The sequence below is a fragment of the Apium graveolens genome, chromosome 6 (genome assembly GCF_009905375.1).
Source record: "Apium graveolens cultivar Ventura chromosome 6, ASM990537v1, whole genome shotgun sequence".
Lineage (NCBI taxonomy): Eukaryota > Viridiplantae > Streptophyta > Magnoliopsida > Apiales > Apiaceae > Apium > Apium graveolens.
In genome coordinates this window covers 47773037-47782519 of record NC_133652.1, presented here as the reverse complement: position 1 = coordinate 47782519, position 9483 = coordinate 47773037, and positions in this window count along the sequence as shown.

The following is a 9483-nucleotide window of genomic DNA, read 5'->3' as shown; positions in this document are numbered from 1 at the left end:
TACTTATCTGGCATCTGAATTATACTTCCTTAACATTGATACGTGAAACACGTTATGAACTTGCTACAGGTTCGGGGGTAGGGCTAGCTCATATGCTAACTTCCTAAACGTCTTAATATATCCAAGGGTCCAACAAATTGTAGACTTAGCTTTCCTTTCTTTCCGAACCTCATCAATCCTTTCCAAGGGATACCTATAACATTACTAGGTCCCCTATTTCATACTCTTTATCCTTTCGTATCAAATCAACACACTTATCATGTCCATCTTGGGCTACTACCAGCCGTCCTCTGATTAGATCTATCATATCCTTGGTCCTTTGGACTACTGCGGGTCCGAGCATCTTGCGCTCTACAACTTCATCCTAACATAAGGGAGATCGACATTTTCTTCCCTCAAGGATCTCATAAGGCGATACCTCAATACTGACATATGATCTATTGTCGTAAGAAAACTCAACCCGTGTTAAGTGATCATTCCAATTTCTTTCAAGTCTATTGCACAGACTCTCATTATAGCTTTTAGCATTAGAGCTTTTGCTTCTCACTACCCATCCTTTTTCCCAGTTCGTAGTCGCTACTATCTTCCGTTTCTAATATTATACTAGTAATAAAGCATTCCAAGTGGATATAAAATCCACTTATCACACATCTACTTATATTACAAACCATTCAAATCCCAACCATTCAAACTCAAACTGAGTATTAAGCATTATTACAAATTTTTACAAACTTAAATTATTCCAAAAGAAGCCTGCTAGCTTAACTCGATCAACCTGAACCCCTAGCTCTCGTACTGGACTGGGGATCCTCGCTACCAACTTGTTCCTTTTTAACTGGAAAGAATATAAACAACATCGCACAAATGAGCTAACTAGCTCAGCAAGTCACCATGACAAAACTGAGAATAATGATCATCAGGTAAATATGGTTATGATATCAAGTGAAAAATCGATTATGATTTAGAATTGGATATTATACTTTTATTTTAAAAACCAAGGTTAGGCTGCTGATCAGTCACGCACTAACCCCGAGTAAAGCACACAGCATTGCTCTAACTACTGGATCCAAGGCACACATTGGCCTAACTTGACCATTATATGGTCTGACCACGAATCTGGTCCACAATTTTATAAAAACAATCCAATTCTAGCATAATAACAGAATAAGCAATAATAAACAATAAACAAAATCATTAACAACATTGGATGTTTCATAATGAAATGGTTCCAGAGTTCATGAGGATCAATATGGCATTTTCAAAGCTTAGTTGTTGGGTAATGAAAGAATTGGATAACAAAGGAATCAGTGTTTCAAGGTTTCAAGGATTTTGCCTTTCAAAGCATAGGATACAATGGTTGGAGTGTGTGGGTAATTCGATTCAGTGTTCAGTATTTAGTTTGTATGTATTTGTGGAGTAGTATCGTATAGTTGAGGTTCGTATTTGAGTATGCAATAATTAATGGCTTAGAAAGAATAGGGTTTACGGCTCAAGAGCAATAACTGGAATCAGGGTTTGGGTTTCAGTGCCTCAAAGCACTTGCAATATCAACAGGACTACTAAGTACTACAATATCTCGAGAAAGTTCAGAACACTTGCCTGGTGTTAGCTTACTACACTGTACTCGCTTCCAATCTCAACCGTCTCACTCCTCAACTACCTGTTTCCCTTTCCTACTTCTTGCCTCTTCTGCTCACATATTAAAAACATCTATCAATATTTAACTCATATGATTCTATTCAACACATACTTCTATCTACCCTTCGTTTCACCCAAATCCGATTAACGGATTGAAAGTTATGTAATGAACAAGTAAACATCGAATATACAGACCGACAGTCAACCAACAAGTCACATATAACACATAATACATCACATAATCAATGATATATCATTTATAAAGAAGTTTCGGGTCATAAATAGGCTTTCGAGTATTTAAAATGATTTTTAAACCATTTTTCGGAATTAAAACGGGTCGTTGGATCAATTTCGGGGCAATAAACAGGGTTTGGTTGGCCAATTCTGGCTTCGAAACAATTTTATAATAATTATCGAGCCTTGGAAATAATTTAGAATAATATTTTAAAGCTCAAAACTATTTTTCGGAATTTTTAAATCATTTTTAAATAATTAAATCTAATTGAATAATTAATTAAAATCAATTAATAATTAATTAAATAAATTAATCAATTAATTTTTGAATTAATTGACCAATTAATCAATTAAAATTAACTGAAATTAATTAACTAATTAATTCAGATTTATTTTCGAATTAAAAAAAAATCGGAATTAAAATAATAATTTTTAGAATTTTCAGAAATTAAAAACGAATTTTTATAATAAAAATAAATAGGAAATATGATTTTTAAACATTTTTAAAACAGGAATCCTAAATTTGCAAAGTCTAGAAACTTCAGGGATCAAACTGCATCGTCCCCAAAAGTTTAGGTATCAAACTGCAATTTTACACCCCTGTCGCCGGAAAATGCAGGGGTTGCCGGAGAACACGATTTCGGCCTCCTCACCTTACCACAAGCTCCAGATCACATCTACAAACTACCAGGAACACAACCATGCAATCAAAACAACCTAACAATCCCTGAGTTGGCCGGAATTTGGCCGTGAAGTTTGCCAGTTTCCGGCGAACTTCGAAAATATTCAAAACACAACTCCCTTCTCTACAGACCTCGTTGATTCATGAAACTTATACGACTGGATTGCAAATTTCACAGAGAACACAATCCACTATACCACAACATCTATCTATTCCAGAATAAGAAACCCCCAAATTTCAATTAAGAACATTCATACAGGTTATAAACCCTAATTTTGAAATTCGAAAATTAAACTCAAATTTGAACATGTTATTGAACTCCAAATCAGACGTATAATATATCAAAATCATCAGGAAAACAAGCTCTACAACATGCAATCATCAAATCATACAAACAATTATCCGAACAGAAATTCATATTTTTAATAAAATTAATTCGAAAATAAATAAAAATATAGAAAATAAACCTTGATTTATGCAGTAAAACGAAGCTCAGAATCTGATAGAACACTTCAAATCCTTTGGATTGAGTACTCGAGCTTTGAAAACAGAGATCGGTAACTCCTTCATTTTGCTGTTTGATTCTTACAACAGTTTATGCAATTAGGGTCTTTCTCTGAAAATTATATAATTATCTGTCTGCAAATGATTTTGATACAAAATAAAATACGGGAAAAGGCTATTTATAATTACGGAAAATTAGTATCCCGTTGGATCATGCCGGATATAAAACGGTACGTTTATTTATAAAAACTGATCCAATCGGTATCGGTTTTCGGGATAATTATCCAAATCAGTACAATTTGTACTGCGGTCTTCGTCTCAGCGCCTGGTTACACGTATTACGAAGTGATAATTGTGATAGTTTAATAAAAAGCTCCCGTTTATCGAAAATACGGGTTTTGTTGATTTACCGAAACGAATATTGTCTCGAAAATGTTACGCTGGGACCCGCGCAGAACAAACCGTACGCCGGATCGAAAAAGTCGAAACATGGAATATGCTCGAAATATTATAATTAGGTTAGGTAGGAGTTCTCGGAAGAGTTTCGGGTTCCAAAAACGTAACAACGGATGACGTCAGTTGGTTCCCGTTTTAATAAAATAGATTTTAAATACTCGGAAAAAGATTTTATAAATTTCATATGATTCTTATAAATTCATAAATCAACATAAAAATAATTAGGAAGATATGACAATTATCTATATTTTATTTTAGACATATAAAAATTAAAATACTCAATTAATATTATTTTTGAATATCCAAATACAGATAACACATAACAATTAATTCACAGAATAGATACTGAACACATATAATAATTATTTAATAGCAAAATAATTACATGATATATCCCGGATATTACATCCTTCCCCCCTTAAAAGGGCCTGTCCTCAGAATCTCCTAAGAAAACAAGTGAGGGTACTTTTCTCTCATATTACTTTCTAACTCCCAGGTTGACTTTTCAATCTTTGTGTTTCTCCATAATACTCTTACTAAATTTACTACTTTATTCCTTAATACTTTCTCTCTTTCCTCTAGAATCTCTATCGGGCTCTCTAGATATGACAAATCTGCCTGAAGCTCTATTGGCTCATATTCTATTACATGCTTGGAGTCTGGATTGTACTTCTTAAGCATCGATACGTGATAAACATTGTGAATGTGCTCCATGTGCGGTGGTAACGCCAATTCATAAGCTACTTTGCCAACACGCTTTAGGATCTCAAAAGGTCCGACATATCTTGGGATTAGCTTTCCTTTCTTTCCAAACCTTGTTAGTCCTTTCCATGGTGATACTTTCAGTAATACCAAGCTTCCTTCTTCAAATTCCATGTCTTTCCTTGACTGGTCTGCATATTTCCTCTGACAATCTTGTGCGGCTATCAATCTCTTCTGGATAATTTCAACAATTTCCTTTGTCTGCTGTACCAGTTCAGGTCCAAGTATCTTGCGTTCTCCTACTTCGTCCCAGTACACTGGAGATCTACATTTACGTCCATAAAGGGCTTCATAGGGTGGCATCCCAATACTGGCGTGATAACTGTTGTTATAAGAAAACTCTACCAGAGGTAAATGCTCGTCCCAACTTCCTTTGAAATCAATAACACAAATATGTAACATATCCTCGATTATCTGGATCGTTCTTTCACTTTGGCCGTCTGTCTGGGGGTGATAGGCCGTACTCATATTCAGTCTTGTTCCTAAATATTCTTGAAAACTCCTCCAAAATCTTGAATTAAATCTTGGATCTCGATCAGATACGATAGACACAGGAACCCCATGACGAACTATAATTTCCTTTAGGTACATATGGACCAACTTGTCGAGCGAAAATCTTTCATTTATAGGCAGAAAATGAGCTGACTTGGTAAGTCTATCCACTATAACCCAAATGGCATCATGATTAGCCCTTGTCCTTGGTAATCCAACTATAAAATCCGTGGCGATATGTTCCCACTTCCACTCTGGAATCTCCAATGGCTGTAGCAATCCGCTTGGTCTCTGATGCTCTGCTTTAACTCTCTGACAGGTATAACATTTGCTAACCCATTCCGCAATTTCCCTCTTCATATCTGGCCACCAATAATTTTCCTTTAAATCCCTGTACATTTTGGTACTCCCCGGATGGATGAAATATTTTGAACTATGCGCTTCCTGCAAAATTTCATTCTTCAGCTCCGTTACTGGTGGAATCCAAATTCTAGAAGAAAACCTCAAAATACCTTGATCATCCTTTTGTGTGCATAATTCTTCACCTACCAAACGATTTATGTCTTGATCCATTATATCTTCCTGACATTTCTTTATTTTCTCCAACAATTCCGGCTGGAAAGTCATACTGTATACTTTAGCTTCCTCAGGCTTGCAAACTCTAATCTCCAATTCCAATTTCTGAAATTCCTTATATATCTCTTCAGGTACTGATAGCACATTCAACCTTTCCTTTCGACTTAACGCGTCTGCTACAACGTTCGCTTTACCGGGATGATAATTAATCGAGCAATCATAATCTTTGATCAATTCTAACCATCTCATTTGCCTCATATTAAGTTCCTTTTAGGTGAATATATACTTCAAACTTTTGTGATCTGTATAAATCTCACACTTTTCTCCGTAAAGGTAATGTCTCCAAATCTTTAAAGCAAACACTATGGCTGCTAGCTCCAAATCATGAGTAGGGTACTTCTGTTCGTGTGGTTTCAATTGCCTTGACGCATACACAATCACCTTGTCGTGCTGCATTAGAACACATCCTAATCCTTTGTGAGAAGCATCACTATAAATTACGAAATTCCCTTGATCATCTGGAAGTGACAAAACAGGTGTCGTGATTAATCTTCGCTTCAACTCCTGAAAACTTCCCTCGCACTTATCGTTCCATATAAACTTTTCGTTCTTTCGGGTAAACTTTGTCAATGGTGTCACAATCCTTGAGAAATTCTGGACGAATCGACGATAATATCCCCTAATCCCAAGAAACTTCTTACCTCGGTGGGTGTTCTCGGTCTCTCCCAATTCGTAATTACTTCGATCTTTGCCGGGTCCACTTTGATCCCTTCGTTACTGACTCTGTGTCCTAACAACTGAACTTCTTGTAGCCAAAATTCACACTTCGAGAATTTAGCATATAACTTCTTTTTCCTTAAAATCTCTAAAGCTGTCCTCAAATGTTCCGCATGATCCTCTTCTGTCTTTGAATAAATTAACATATCATCTATAAACACAATAACGAACTTATCCAAATACTCCTTGAAAATTCTGTTCATCAGGTCCATAAACGCTGCCGGGGCATTGGTCAATCTAAAAGACATTACTAAAAATTCATAATGTCCATACCTCGTTCTGAAAGCTGTCTTTGGTATATCTTTTGGCTTGATCTTTAGTTGATGATATCCCGATCTTAAATCAATTTTGGAGAAGTACTTGGCTCCCTTCAATTGGTCAAACAAATCGTCAATTCTAGGTAACAGATACTTGTTCTTGATTGTAAGCTTGTTGAGCTCCCTATAGTCGATACACAGTCTCATGCTTCCATCTTTCTTCTTGACAAATAATACCGGTGCACGCCACGGGGACATACTGGGTCTGATTACTCCTTTCTCCAACAGTTCTTGCAATTGCTTTGCTAACTCTTTCATCTCAACGGGCGCCATTCTATACGGGGCCTTGGATACTGGTTCTGTTCCAGGTGCTAAGTCGATTGCAAATTCAATTTCTCTATCTGGAGGAAGTCCTGGCAATTCGTCGGGAAACATGTCTGGAAATTCATTCACTACTGGAATATCTTCAAGTTTTGCTGGCTCCTGACTTTTGTCAATCACATATGCTACGAAATGTTCACATCCTTGCCGTAATAATTTCTTGGCTTGAATCATTGTTAAGAACTTCTTTACTAGCTTCTGGCCCTTGAACATTACTATCCTTTTGTCTAGCATTTTCACCATTACCTTCTTATTTCGACAATCTATCTGGGCATCATGCTTAGATAACCAATCCATCCCTAATGTAACGTCAAATTCTCCTAACTTAAATGGTTTCAAATATACACAAAACTTACTACCGGAGATCTCAATTTCACAATTCCCATAAACTTGATTAACAGATATATGTTCTTGATTTGCTAATTCCACCGTCATTATTTCATTTAAATACTCAGCTGGACAATTTAACTTACTAACAAAATCTTGTAAAATAAACGATCGAGTGGCTCCCGAATCTATTAACACTTTAGCACATAAAGAATTCACATTAAGCGTACCTGCCACGACATCCGTATCCTTGATAGCATCCTTCACAGATATGTCAAAAACTCTAGCTCTTGGAGTCTCATTCACTGTTGGGGTAGATCCCATAATCCTCAATGCATTACTGACTGGGGCTGGTGTCTTGCAATCCCTGGCCATATGTCCTGGCTTTCCACATTTGAAGCACATAAATCCAATGGCTGGAACCTTCACTGCTAGATTCCGGATAGACTGATCCTTATTTGCTGGCTCTCTTGCTGGCTGATTTTGGCACTCCCTCGAATAGTGCCCTTTCTGGTTGCATTTGAAACATACCACATTCAACTTATTACAAATTCCTCCACGCTTCTTTCCACATACTTGACAATCTGGAAAAGTTAGTCTCAACTGATTCGGCTGATTCGCATTAACTGGACGGTTGCCCTGGCCTCCGTTGCTTGCATTTTGTCTCTTGAAATTAAAATTTATCCCTGGCTGAAACTTGCCTTTCTTAACATTTGGAAACTTCCCTGGTTGTGACTGACCTTCATTCCCTTCAAATCTCCTTTTCTTACTTTCAATCTCCTTCTGTGACATCTCACTTTCTGTCTCCGCGATCATGGCCTTCTGTACCACTCCTGCATAGGTCTCCAATTCAAAAATAGCTACCTTCCCTCTGATCCATGGCTTCAAGCCTTGCTGGAATCTCTTAGCTTTCTTCCTGTCAGTATCCACATACGACGGCACATACCTTGACAATTCTTCAAACTTACTTTCATAATCTGCCACCGACATATTCCATTGCTTCAATTCTAAAAACTTCAGCTCCATCTGATCTTGGACAAACTGAGGAAAATACTTTTCTAGAAACAATTCCTTAAACCTCTCCCAAGTAATAGCATCTGTATCTTCCAATATCTTCACCATCTCCCACCAATAGGTGGCCTCGTTCTTCAGATAGTAACTTGCAAACTCAACCTTCTGTTCTTCCTTTATTTTTACTAAGGCAAATGCCTTCTCTATTTCTTTTAACCAAACATTTGCTTCAATCGGCTCTAGGGAACCCTTGAATTCTGGTGGGTTTATCGCCTGAAAAGTTTTGAAGGTTACCTGGGGATTGGTCTGCCTTTGTTGTTGTTGTGCCAGGTGAACTGTTTGTTGGGCCAAGATTTGAAGAATTTGGGCTATTGCTGGGTCTATGGGTCCTGGGTTCACATTCGGGTTTGTTCATTCTGGGTGTTGGTGCTGGTATTTCTTCTAGGAGGCATTTTTCTGTAAAGAATCAAACAACTTATTTAGCTTTTAAATCAAATCTTTTGCATAAAAGAAAAGTTTTGTAAAACAGAAATATCTCTTTTTGAAAGCAGTTGTAACTAAGTAAATTGCATGCTTCTTTACAGAATATAAACAGTTATGGAAAACAGGGTACATGGTATCACAGGGTATAACTGGTGCAATAAATAAGGTAGAGTAAAACAGGTGCAATAAAGTAAATGACAGTAATGGAAAGGAAAATGTACTGATATATATAGATCAAAAGTTTTGGGTAGTACAAGCGTAAAGACGCTTCGAAAGTAAAAGTAAAAGGGTACAACAACCTACTCACTAGTCAGCATAGCTAGTCTATAAATACAACTCAAAAGTCTAGTGATACACACTACACACTACTGTACATACTATACAACCATAACAACACTACTCAGCATCTTCATCTCTGAATCTCTGATTCATGGCAGGTCTGGACCTCCAATCTCCTCAAGCTCTTCTAGAACCCACTTAGCCCACTCCACTAAGAAATCAGGGGTGATGTCCTCATGTGTAGCCTCAGTAATCCTCATGCAGCTGTCCTACGAAATGCCTGTAGCCTCTCTCTAAGTCGCCTCTCACCACTCCCAACCTCTCTGGTACGCATAATATGTAGTAACTCCTGAATCTGACCCTGAAGGAATCGCTGCTCCATAAGGCAAGCCTCAAACTGATGATATGGGACAGGGTAGGAAGAGAACTGGAAAGGTACTCCTGTGACTGAATGACCAGTAAAGCCTGAATCAGCAGGTGAGGGTCCTCTGACAGGTGGCCTCATGCCTGGGGGTGGAAAAGCCTGCAGTGGTACGGGCTACAACACAGGTGGAGGTAGAATAGCCAATGCTGGTGTAATAACAGGACGTGGATCCGATGATGGCGCTCCAACTGAAGGCTCTG